A 14,543-nucleotide genomic window follows, 5' to 3' on the forward strand; every position below is an offset into this window, starting at 1 on the left:
GAAATTATAGAAGGATTTCTTTAATCTGAGTCAAAAGGATGCTTATTAGCAATGTGAAAACATATAAAAATATAGAACACACTGGTATCTAATAGGTTAGAATATCCAAGTACTCTAACATGGTTGTGTGTTAATGACTTAAAGCTAGTACAGGGAGGGATAAAAGGACAATAGCACTAGAAACTAATATAGTTTCAATAAGTCATTATTTTATACACAGTATAAAAAGATGTAAATGATAACATCAAAACATAAGGATGTTAAAAGGAGTAAAAAGGAGTTTAAAAGAATGTATGCAAGCAAAGGTAGATTGTTATAAATTGTTATCAGCATAATACACACACACACACACATATACACACATACAACGTGTATTTTTGCCCTGTGGTCCCCATGAGGTTTACATAGTATGATTTGTATGTGTGTCTATATCATTATGTAAATCTCATGGAAACAGAGCAAAAATCTATAATAGATACACAAAGACAAGGGAATACAACTCTGGAAAGTCATCAGTTTACACAGGAAGATAGCAAGAAAGGATGAAATGACAGAACTACTAAAATGTCAATAAGAACTACTAAAATGTCAATAAGCAATTAATAAGATGGCATTAGTGTTTAAGTCAGAAAAGGTAGCAGAAGACAAAGGTAGTCATTTTATAATGATTAGGGGGTCAGTTCATCAACAGGAATATAACAATCACAAATATATATCCACACAACCTTGGAGCAAATAAATATAATAAGTGAATAATAACATATCTGAAGAGAGAAACTTAAGGCAATGCAATAATAGTGGGAACTTTGACATAGCACTATCATCAATGGACAGAAATCAACAGAAAATCTAGACAGAAAATCAACAAGGAGAATATTGGACTTCAACCAATATTAGGCAAGGGTAACTAACAGTTAAAAATAGAACATTCCATTCAACAGCAATAGAATACAGATTCTTTTGTTTTGGAATATTTTTCAGCCATGATAGAGAAGAAAACTGCCATTTGCATTTATGACAACTTTCGTGAAACTCGAGGGCATAATGGTAAGTGAAATAAGACAAAGAAAGACAAATATTGTATGCTATCACTTTTATATAGAATCTAAAAATTAAAACTCAAAAATAGGGTGGAGTGGTGGTTACCAGAGCTTGGGTGTGGGAATAATGGGGAGATGTTGGTCAAAGTGTACAAACTTCTACTTGATTAACAAGTTCTGGTAATCTAATGTACAGCATGGTTATTATAGCTAATAACACACTATAATAAACTTGAATTTTGTTACAGAAATTAATTTTAAATTCTCTTACCACAAAAAAAGAAACAGTAATTATGTAACAGATGATAGGTAGAGGTATTAACTAACGTCCTGGTGGTCATCATTTGCAATATATAAATGTATAAAATTACTATGTTGCTCACCATAATTTACACAATTGTATGTCTCAATTATATCTCAATGTAGCTGGAAAATAAGGTTAAAATGAAAAAAATTGAAGTTTATTAATATTTTTGCTTTAAACATTTTTGGAGATGGGCCATCACATTTCTACTCAGTTAAGAGAAACATTTTTATAGCCCAGAGGTCTTTTATTTCTTTTTCCATGCCCATCATGCCATGAATTCTTGGAGGATGGGTTCTGGCGGCTCAGGCTCCTTTTCATTGGTTCTCATAGCATGCTTCCCTGGGTGGAGCAGGCTGGGGCTTCAGTTGAACCCAAGTACCTTTCTCTTTGGCATCCTTTTTTTTTCCTGATTGCACTCTTTCTCACATTTCAAGAAGCCTATGTTGGCTCTTAGAGTGTTTAATATGCTCAATACAAACATTAATTCTCTTGGCAAGAATCTTGCACTCCTCTTGTTTGTTTAGAACAATGCCAATGGCTTGCTGGGTAGCGCTGCAGACTCTTCCAGTTTTGCCATGGTAACAGTAATGGCTGAGGGGTGGGGTGTTCCTTTTGAAGAGTGCCCATCCCCTTGCTGTCTGCAATATCATCTTTCTTGTATTCACATGTACTTGACTAGAGGAACAACTCTATGTTTTTTAAAAGGCCTAGAGAACATAGAGCAAGTGCTTCTCTTTCCCTTTGTATGGGTCATTTTGGTGACTTACTGTAAGATGGTTCTGGCCAAAAGGGGAAATGTTACTAAAAAACTTAAGAAGACATTGGTGCTTGATAAGGGGCTTGATTAGTACACGTGGCTCTCAGACTGAATTCTGCAAGGTTAAGTTTCAATAGAAGAAATCAGAATTATAAACATCATGGTATTCTAGAACAGAATAGGAATTTTATACATTTTTAATATTTGAGAAAACATCCACTACTGAGAAATCTAATAGGCTGTAATTATTTTCTCCATAAAGCAATATAATGCACATCTTTACTTTGTTGTGAAAAAAAAAAAAAACTGGAATAAATCTAGGGAAGCTCAAAACACTTGTACTATTCTATATTTTATATTAGGCATTAGGGTGTGGTTTTAATAGTGTCAGATAATATTATAATGAGGGCTATGAGGAAAACATTTTCTTATGGTGTTTCTGAGAGGATTGAAAGGTCAGTAAGCAAACCAGATTGAAATTAAGATCTCTTACTAGTTGGCTTAGTGTTTACACCCTAGAGCAATGCTCTGGTAAAAAAAAACTATATTAAAGTTCTTTGTCCCTTTCCACCCCTACATTATATAGAGGAAACTCCATGCCTTTTATGTCTTTTTTTCTCTTTGATTCAGACTCAAGTATTTATTTTTTTATGAAAACCTGTCATTTTGTAGTAAGGATAGCTTAACAGAGAGATGAATCTAAGTAGCTTCAGGTCTATAAAAGCTTCCTGACCATCTTCAATAGGATTGTATCATAGAAAAATTCTTCCAGCTCCTTATGTAATACAAAATCTAGATTTTATATATTATAATATTTCTACTCACTTTTGTCTTATTTTCCTGATCTCATCATAAAACTCATCTAAAAATAACTAAAATATTCTTTCTTGAAATATTGATTTTCACTTCTCAGTGCCATCGACATTTAGCAAAATCTCCTAGGTGATCAGACAGGAAGACATCAAGTGGGATTTCCAATTTTTTCTTATTATTTTCTGTCTGTGGGTCTCTCTGTGTCACCAGACACATCTCAGTTTCTTGGAGCCAAGTTTTTGGGGGATCAGTACGTATGGCTCGCTAGGACCTTTTCTGTGACAACTGTTGAATATTTTTGCCTTAAACAAACATACCCATATTCCTAGAACCATAACTAGTCTTTGTTTTAGAATGGGCTCACTTGTGCATTGATACAAATCACTTTGAATTCCTATATGTAGCTGAAAGATATCACATATGGTTAATGCTAAATGTCTAGAATTTTTAGAGTGAAAACACTTTTTTATTTTTAAGTACATTTAACATTAATTGAAACAATAGTGGCACTTTTTAATAACTCTGATTCTTAGAGAAAGCATTCCTGGAAATCTATTAGCATAGTCTTAGCTTGGGGAACAATACATCAGTTTTTTCCAGAGTCATTTGTGCTACCCTCTTGTGAGTATAAGTGAAAATCTATACAAATTTAAAAAGTACCCTTTAAAATCACAATATTCAGTAATACCTATAGGTAGCTAAATTTTACAGTATTCAGGGTACCTCAAACACATTGTTAAAGAACCTTATATGAAAATATTTGGAAATTATCTTTACTGATTATTGAGAAACCATAATGAAATCAGATTTCAACTTATATTCATGTCTCTGATTGAAGCTGCGAATTCTCATATCCAATATATTCTCCAGGTAATGCTTTTCTGGGTGTTCTGCTTATGACACAAATCCTGGGCTTTGCTATGATGTGGACTGTCAAGATTATCTGAGTAGAAAGCATTGCACACTTGAAATTTCAATGAGAATGCTGTAATCTTCTGGTATCAGACTGAGGAATCACTTATATGAAGAAATATGATGCCACTTCCACAGCCAAAATTACCTAACTTTTTTTTCTGATAATTTTGACAAAGCTATGCTCTATTTATTATGAGTAGTGTTTACATTCAAAGTGGTCTTTAATTTCTTATAATTTACAATGATTTGATTTCACAGGAAAAGCTGTTTAAATTCCTTTTATTCAGGTCTCTGCAAGTAAGGGACAGGGCTTCAAGAGAGGAATATATTGAAAACAAATGAAGATTATTTGGGATGATTATATAACTCTAAGCATATATAGGGGTCACGTTGATTATGGCTAGCTGGCTTAAAATATAGAATCATAACAGATATTTTCTGCCTTGATCCTCTTGATCTGACACTATAATCTATTGCATACCCTTCCCAAGGAATCACTTTGGTTGCCATTCAAATGTTGTGCTGATTGATTAGAGCAGTCACTTGTTTAAGGTTATAGGGGTGGATATTAAAATGTGATGTGGAGAAAAGACAAATTCCTCATAAAAGCTGAAAGTAATGAAAGAGGGAGTAAAATTACATCATTTACTAAAAGTTGTGAAATTTAATAGATTATAATAACTAAAGATCTTGAAGGACCTAGGATCCTCCTTTTTTTTTTTTTTCAGATAACTTGTAGATAATCTCTCTAAGAAGGATTCTCATATACCTTGTAGTGCTATTTAATATGTCAAAGGGTAACCTGAGATCCTTCCAATACAAATCAATGACTGGATTGTAGATGTATTTCAAGGTATAGGTAAAGAGAGACCATAAAAACACAATATTAAGCTGTGTTTTAGTAAAGGATAACAGAATGTACCACATCAATTCTACTGTGATAAATACATGAGTCATTTTCCTCTTATCATATGTACCAGACACCAAAAGATACCAAAGAAATTACTCTGAACAAATACAACTGATATATTATATCTAGTCATTGAAAGAATATGCATACTGATTGTTAATAATAACTGGAGCCAAACCACCTAGTTTTGACAATGATCCTTTGTGACAATGATCCTGAAACATTATTTTATCACTTTGGGCATCTGTTTACTCATTTTAAAATAGAAATAATAGTAATACCAACCTTATAGAGTTGTTGATGGTATTAATATGTGTAAGTATAATAATCAATATAGAGTGCTGTCTGAGGGCGAGCAGGCACAATAGAATGTGCTACTATCATCATGCTGCTGAGAAGAGGACAAGATTGGGCTAGTAGGCTTTAACCAGTGCCTCTCAGAGTGTGACAGCATAATGCCAGTGACTGTTGCAGTAGTTCCCACACGCTTGCCTTCTTGCCCTTTGATTCAGAACTATTTGTCTCCTAGTTTGCATTTCAGCTGGTTTTGTTTTATGATCTCAGTCCATTGCCAACATCACTGGTATCAGAATTTGCCTCTGGTTTCTGTGACTCCTCTTTTGAGTCTTCATCAAAGATTTGGGTTCATCGTTCTTTCCCCTCTCAGTTTTCCTTACTGTGTAATGTACTTACATGCCTGGGATACCTGGATCTCAGCTGAGCCAACAGGCAAAACATGGATGAGAAAAAAGTAAGACTCAAAGATTATTTACACTTTGTGGCCACAGTGACCTTGTGAGAGTTGGAATTCCTTATCTCCATTTAAAATAAGATACAGGCCCTCCCTGGTGGCGCAAGGGGTTAAGACGCGACCTATGAAGCTATCCTCAGCCCCTGCAGCATGAGTTTGATCCCCGGCTAGGAAGCTACCCACACGGCACAGCAGACCTCTCCTGTCTCCCGTGCTGCTCCTCTCAGCAGTGTACCTCAGTCAATCTGCCTGTTCTGCTCCCCACTCTGTCTCTGGTGAATCCTCTTCCCCCCTCACACACACCTCTGGCTTGTATCCCAGCTCTTGTATGCATAAATAAATAAATATTTACAAAAAAAAAAATAAGATACCGGGCTTTAGATAAGGGGGTTGTTGATCTAATGAACTTGCCCTGAAGGAGGACCTTTGACTCTAACAGCACACACTCCATTAGCAGTGATCTAGTCTCATGCCAGTCACTGGATTAATTAAACAGGCATAGTCCTGTGGAACTTAGTTGTAATACAAGCAGGTTCTCTGTCTAGACTACTTGGATTACAATATTGGCTCCTTCTAGCCCTACTGACTGATCTCAGGCAGGTTATCTACGCAGTTATTTCCTCAGTTTCCTCACACATAAAATGGAGATAATCATTTTCTTGTTAAAGTTATTCTAATAATAAAATACATTAGTGCATGAAAAATAGAACAGGACCTGGAACATGCATTACTCACTGTTTCCATTAAAGAGATAGTAGATATTATTAGTGTAAATTGTTAACCACCTGCTGCCTTTCAGGATGTATGTGGAAAGGATTGTGGCAACCCACAGGTTTTATAGACAGTAAACAAACTATCACTCTAGGTAGTAACCAACAGTGCGGGATGATGACCCCAGTGCTATCGATGGGCCTCACAATGAGGCTGCAGTAGAAGGCACCGAGCTGCCAACTCCCCTTCTGTGTGGGCTACTTCCACATACTTCAGATTTACCACAGATGAGCCACTGGCCCAAAGGTAGGCTGAAGTAGCAAGATAGTACCCTTAATGCATGATAATGAGGCAAGTCTCTGCTGGCTTCCAATGGAAATCAAAGGGTATATTTGTTAGCAGAGCTCAAATATAGACCCAATCTTCTTGTCAGCTGCAGTGACAGTCCTCGCTGATAGGGTTGACATTGTGGGGTACCCACATGTAGAGTGACCTGTCAGTTACCACCTGGCCTGGCACTATGCCTATTCCCTACCCCTTCTGCCAGTGCATTATGAGTACTTTCACTTCATGACAGATTTTGTAGCCATTAAAATGTTTGCAAGGAGTGTATAATAATATAGGAACTTATAAAGCAACGTGAAAGAAAACAAGGCTTTTTTTTTTTTTTTTTTTACAATTAGGCTTATTTTGTCCCAACTCCTTTAAAAACTTGCTGAACCTCTAAGTGACTATTTTCCTCATGATACAGAGTTGCATTTTAAAATAAGTATCCTCTGCTATAGCTTTACTTATAGCTGCATTTTGAATTAAAAATTAACTCTTTAATGGTAGATATAAAGACTTACTACTTCTCTAGCCTCATCCCTAATACAAATGCCTCATTCAGCAAGTATTCAATAAAAGTTAATTGAACAAATCAATGAACAAAAATCTTTGCCAATACAGTTTATTTTAAAAAATTAAGGTACACTTTCACTTTTTTGAGTAATATTAATATTACTTTGAGGAGGAAGAAGATAACTTTAGTTTCTTTTAGCCCTGACTCCCAGTGGTCAGTTGATTTGTTTTTATAAGTCCACATAAATTAGACTAAGTAACATCTGTCTTTCTTTGGAGAAGTGCTATTACTATTCAGAATCATGGGCCTATTTGTCATTATACCACCAATTTACACACATTAAGTTCCTTCTGCATAACTTGGAAATCAGTGTTTCCCCCTCCCCCAGTCATTTCTGTCGGCTTGTCTATGGTGCTCTTGATAGGGTTGTATTACCTCAGACACTGTAATCAGATGATTCTCCCTAGAGCCTTGTAGAAAAAAGCTATTACTTCACCATCTTAGGATCAAATGTCTCTTAATATGCAGCCTTGGAAATTACTGCCTGTTTGGGTTCTGTATAACATTGTGTGTGCAGTTCTAATTTGTCCTCACTTTCAGCCATTTGTCTCCTTTGGTGATATTGATTTCTAGAAAAATTCTGCTCATTGATTTCAGACTATTTTCTTGAGATCTATTCTTTGTTCTGTTTGGCATTTATAGAGTACTTCAGAATTTAGCACTGACTTTCTTATATACAAACTTTAGGATAAGTCTCACATTTTGGAAGTAGTTCTTTGCATTTTAAAATACATCTGAACAAGTCACAGGAGGATCAAACAAACCTCTGTGGTAGTAGTATACTTTTGGTGTAAACAGTATTAGGTAAATACATCTGGAGAGCTGGGGTGGGATTAGTGATTGCAAAAATCTGTTTCATCCGTGTCCTTGGACAAGTCAATCAAAGTTCTTAAATCTCAATCTATACATTATAAAGGAGGAGGTTAAAAAATAGTTTTAGATTTTCCTTACCATTATCAACCACTATACTACAGAGTTGTAAGGATCATTTGAAACAATGGATATAAATACTTTACAAAATGTCACAAAGGTAAGTTTAACTCAGGATAAAGAAGCAGTGATAATGTTAAATGAGATGTAACTCAAATCTCAAGTAATCATTAATGCTAACCAGTGGTTGAATTTTTTTTTTTACGTTTTTTTTTTCTGTTATGATTGCATGAGAATTATTTGCATCTCTATAAAAATAATATGAGATTAACGGATAAAGCTCTTCTTAGATGTGTTCCATGTCCTAGAAATTAAAATTAAAAGGATTTAAAAGTATCAAAATAGACATACCTTGTTGGAATCTCCGTGCCATTACTCACTATTATCCACAGCTATCACAAGGAAGCAACATGCCATAATCTGAGAATTAAATGAGAGTGCAAGCCAACCAGTGAAAGTCTGATACATATTTAGTCTAAATAAGTGTTACTAATTTACTTTTTATAGATATTTATCTATGAGTTCAATGAGCAATTTTATTTAGCCAGCTGTCACTGAAAGAATGGGCATTGGTTCCTTTATTTCATTTTTAGGCTTGTATGTTGGGTGCTAGGGTTACAAAAATGGATCAAATTGATTCTGTGCACTACTAGCTAGCATATGGACTCATCATTGGTACACCCCACTGAATTCCACTGTACCTGATACATATTCAATACTCAATAATTTTTTAATTAAATGAGTTATGTCTCATAGAGCTTTTTACTGAGTGGCAGAGAGGATTATGTAAACAATTTTGCAAAGTGCATTGTAGTAAGTTCTATAATTTAGGAATCTACTGTTTCAATTTAATTTAATTTTATCATATGTTTCCCTGTTGTTATTTAGTTGAATTTCTTTTTCTTTATTTTCCCCTTTATGTCTTCATTGCTCCTGGTTGTTAGTCTTTCCAACAATCACTATGCCTCTCAATTTTTATCAGGTAAGAATTTCATTAACTTGGTATTCTCTCTACCTGATGTTTAATAAAAACATTTTTATATAATAGTTACTAACATCCATCCTCACTCTGTGGCTCCCTCCTCTTAGTCTGTTAAATACTATATTTATTATTTACTTTGATCTCTGGGCTTTGAGCAAGTTTGAATTTTCACTGGTATTATTTTATCAAAGGTAATTTTTATTTATTTATTTATTTATTTTTAATTTTATTGTTATATTCCCCATACAATTGCAGCCCCCCCATTCTGACCCCAATCCCTCCCCTCCCACCCCCGCCCCCCTAAAAGTGTCTCTGGTTCATAGTTTTTTGTTGATTTTGATTTTCACTTTCTTATAGTTATTCATTTTCCTGGTCCCTTATTTAAGTTTTCTAGATTCCTGCTATGAGTGAGACCATCCGGTATTTTTCTTTTTCTTTTTGGCTTATTTCGCTGAGCATGATCCCTTCCAGCGCCATCCATGTTGCTGCAAATTGCATGTGTTTATCTTTTTTGAATGCTGAGTAATATTCCATGGTATATATGTACCACATCTTCTTGATCCAGTCATCTATTTTTGGGCATTTGGGTTGTTTCCAAAGCTTAGCTATTGTAAACAGTGCTGCTATAAACATAGGGGTGCAGGTGTTCTTTGGAATTGATGTTTCTGTGTCCTTTGGGTAAATACCTAGGAGTGGAATTGCTGGATCATATGGAAGCTCTATGTTTAGTAGGTCCAGAAATCTCCACACAGCTTTCCACAGTGGTTGGACCAGTTTGCACTCCCACCAACAGTGCAGAAGAGTTCCTTTTTCTCCACACCCTCGCCAACATTTGTTGTTGCTAGTTTTTTTAATATGTGCCATTCTCACTGGTGTAAGATGGTATCTCATGGTAGTTTTGATTTGCATTTCCCTGATGACAAGTGATGTTGAACATTTTTTCATATGCCTGTTGGCCATCAAAGGTAATTTTTAAAGCATATTTTCCAATAACCTGCTTAGTAAACAACTTATGAGACCTATGTAAATGTCCCTGTGTGCATATGTGTACACGTGTGCATGCGTGTGTTATAAAATTATCTTAGGGGAAGACCATTAGGGTAAATTATTTTCTTTAGCAAAATATACATTGGATCATGAATAAGGAAATTCAGTCCCAGATAAGATAATACTAGCTAATGTTTTTTGAGAGCATTGGTTATTTTTTTGGGTGAATTAAATCAGCATTTTTTGAGATATTTTAGGACTTGTTTCTGATTAAGTATGAGGAATATGATGTATGGATCCATTAAGTATCTTGTACAAGCCATGAGCTAGTGAACATAGGCAGAGCTGAGATTCCACTCCCAGCACTCTAGCTTCAGAGCCCATTTTCTTGTGTCCACAAATTTTTAGCTGTTATCATTTTTGCCTGCCTGGAGTCTATTCCTCCTGTTTCTGATTCCAGCACTTTGCTTTAGGTCTGGGGGCCACCCTAGACCAACTGAAGAAAGACTCAGGAGCTGTCTATTGATTTTCTTGACCTCTCTTTACAGATAAATGTGTGTGTTACACTAGAGCATTAAATTCTTTCTCTAGGGCCTCCCCGGTGGCGCAGCAGTTGAGCGCTGGGTTGCGAAGCTGCCCGCGGCCTCTGCAGTGCCGGTTCGATCCCGGGCTGCTCCCCGGCCACCAGAGGAGGGTCCCACACATGGTGCGCAGACCTCTCCTGCCGCCCACTGCTCCCCTCAGCAGTGTACTTCTATCCTTCTGCCTGCTCTGCTCCCCGCTCTGGCTCTGGTGAATTCTCTCACCCTCCTGCGCTTCTGGCTGTACCCAGTGCATGTATAAACAAAAAACAAACAATCAAACAAATAAATAAATAAATAAAACATGCCTCTATAGAAAAAAAAATTCTTTCTCTAAAAATTTTGTGATCATTAATTGGAGAACCACAAAGACTGAAAACTATTGTATTCTTTGTACTTTGGGGTCGGTGGGGAGGGCTCTCAACAGACTTTTATTAGTTTCAGCTTTCAAAGTCTTTGGTGTTTCTCTGATATTTGATTTTCCAAGTCTGGCCTGTCATCATTTCCTTATATTCTCTGAGGATCTGGAGTAAGGCCATAGATTATGATCATATTGGTAATGCACCACCCAGCTCTAGGGGTGCCAGGCTCAAAAGCAATCTTGTCCTATCAACACATATATTTGTTCTAATTAATCATGGTCAGTATTTATTGCTTGTGATTAAAGAATCCTAATCAGTTTCACAGGATACAATGACTCTTATGGACTGAATTGTGTTCCCCCAAAATCAATATACTGAAACCCTGGTAGTGTATTTGGAGATAGCACTTTAGGAAGGTGAAACCTCTTTTAGGGTTAAGCAAGATCATAAAAATGATGGGGCCAAATTTGTCAGGAATGACATTCTTTTTTAAAAATTTCCCCTCATTTTATTTTCATATCATTTTCAAGTTCTCTGTAATTATCTTTATAATTTGAAAAAGTTAAATAAGATTATTTTAGCATATTCATATACTTGTATGATGATTTTCAATATATATTGAGTATGATAAAGACTAGTAGTTCAAATGCAATAATCTAATGTTTCTTTTTAAAATATTTTTATTGCATTATTTTGTTATTGATGTAACATTTGTTTTCAACACTATGATTCAGAATTATAGGTTTGTACCTTTTCAAATATATGTTACCACACCACCCCTACCATCACAACACTCATTTTCTTCCAACAGAGCACACTGGATCTCCACCTACTTTGCTCCTCACCCTCCACCCTTCCCCTCTTGCTTCCAAAATAAAATTGCACAATCAAATATCTAGGGTATGCTTAGGTTTAGGACTTCTGTGTTTACAAGAAAAGAAAGAGACACCAAGGGCCTCTCTCTGTTGCTGGAACACAGAGGAAAAGCTATGTGAGGACACAATGAGAAGGTAGCTGTCTGCAAGCCGGAAACAGAGACCTCACCAGAAGCCAACCCTGACAACAGCTTGATTGTAGGCTTCTACCTCCAGATCTGTGAGAAAAGAGGTTTATATAGTTTATGCCACCAAACTTATAGCGTTTTCTTAGGGCAAATTAATACAATGACCTTGAGCTCTTCCAGTTTGGGGGATGATATGCTGTGTCTCCTGCTTTGTCCATGGAAAACTATTTTTGGTTATTCCTCTCAGGGTGTACCATTGTGTGCTAGGCAATGATGAACAGTGCCTGCCCTTGTGGAGATGATTTAATATATAGAAAGTTAACTTCATGCATAGCTCCTTTATTTCTTTAACATGTTTGTTAAAATGTTAACTTATCATGGGTCTTCTTTGACCATCTACCCAGGAAAGTAATATAATTACAATGAGCTCTCTCTATCTTGTTTCGGTATTTTTTTGTCTATAACTTACTACCATTGACAGTTTAAGTATTAATTTATCTACTCATGTTCTGATTCTTCACAAGAAAGTAATCTCTGTGAGTCCATGGGCCTGCTTTCTTCACTGCTGCATCTGTTTCTGTTAGATAGACCATGTTGGACATACACAGACATTCAATATCTTTTTACTCACTTAAATTATTTAGGAACTGAATAAATGAGGTGCACATAAAAGTGAAACGCTATCAGTTGAACATTTCTTTATCTTCTCTCAGTATGCTTTCTTGGAACCATTTGGCTCCATTTTTTTTTTTTGCTGTCTTCTCACCTCTCTTTTTTTCCTTTAATCTTCAAGCCTGCTTCCTCTGCTTACTGTCCCATTCCTACACTCCCTTTTTGAGTTATAACATATAAATTGTATTTCAAATCACTTGTTTAAGTGGTATATCCATTTCTGTTCATTGGAAAAAACTGATGAAGTCTTTTAGGTTTTTTTTTTCCCCAAAAGAAAAGGGTAAGCCAGATTATATATAATATCCATTTTAATTGACTAGTGAACAGTTTCTTTAGTCCTATAACAATTCTTCTGTTTCACTTTGGAACCAATGATATGCCTACTAATGTGAATTTTAATTAAAAATCATCAATATTTTAAAATTATTTAATGTCATTCTTTTAAAAACCTAGATTTCTGCCTCTTCTTGAGAAATTATATTCTGAAAAGGTCTCTGATGCTCATTGAATAACTGCTGTCTAGTATGATCTTTACCTCTCCCCTTTGACTCACCTAGTACTTCTTACTACATTCACTGCATGTGACTCAATTGTCTGTTTGTATTTCATGGTTTGCCACAGGAGGTCCATGACAGTACAATTATGATCTACGTAAAGAAATATTTTGATAAAATACATAGCAATTAGTTAAATAAAACTACTGCACAGAATTAAGATTTTCTAGAGTAATTTAATGGAGTAAACGTAATTTTAAATTACAATCAATTTGGAAAAGTATTATAATTAAGTCTAAGTCAAGTCTGTGGTATAATATATAACACAGCTCCTTGCCTATCCTCAAAATGACTACAGAAAAAAAATACTTAAGATTTACCTAGTGTTATCAGATAGTCTATATTAGATAGTCTATACTTCTAGATTAGGTTATGTCCTTGCTCAAAAGGAGCTGTCATCCACCATCTCAATTTTACTGCTAATTCTGCTCTTTCTTCCTGTCAGTCCTAAGAGCTAGGATCTTGTCTTGTTTCCTGAGCTAGGACAACAGCTTGCAGCTCCATTTAAGTAAGAAGTCTTTTCTTCCTGGCCTTCTGCCTTTGCAGTGTTCCAGGACTGATTTCCCACCTGCTCTCACCAATTTCTGTAAGGACTAGATCTTGCTTTGAACTCATATACATAATTTTACATATACAAAGAAATTTTAGGAATCACTTATTTTCTATGTTCTTTACCAAGTTGAAAAATAGATGTATAATGTCAGATGAAAGCAACATACAGCATCAGTCCTATTTCTTGAGGGTAGATTGGAGACTGTAACTATTATTTCACTGAAAAGAAGACTTCCCTTTCTTCCAAGAGCTAGATATTGAGATAATTGTCTAGGTTGGCTTACAGAGGTGACTTTATACAAGAAGAAACTACCTAACTTCCTAAAAAAGTATTTCCTAATGAATGGATAATTCCAGAGAGAAATAAAGGAGGATAAACAGGTAGGTTGGCCTCCAAGTAGATCTTTATGTCAGTTTGTTACCAGTGTTAGTCAGATACAATCTTCCCTTAGTAAGTGGAATAACAGATGAAAGATAAGCTCAGGTCCTTTTATGTTTATTTTAATTTTTTTTTAAAAAAAAGTTGAGATGTTTAAATTTTAAGGAAAGTTGCAAAAATAGTACAGAGAGTTCTGATATACCCTGCACCCAACTTTTCCTAATAGTAATACCTTACTTAACTACGGTACAATTGTCAAAATTAAGAATTTACTTTGCAACAATTATATTAGCTAATTTATAGAATTTATTCATATTTTGCCAATTTTCCCTCTAATGCCCCCTTTTCTGTACTAATATTCAACCTAGGATCACACATTACATTTGTCTCCTCTAATCTGTGATTATTTCTCAATCTATGCCTTTCATGACCCTGG

This window comes from Talpa europaea (genome assembly GCF_964194135.1).
Source record: "Talpa europaea genome assembly, chromosome: 2".
In the NCBI taxonomy this organism is placed as follows: domain Eukaryota; kingdom Metazoa; phylum Chordata; class Mammalia; order Eulipotyphla; family Talpidae; genus Talpa; species Talpa europaea.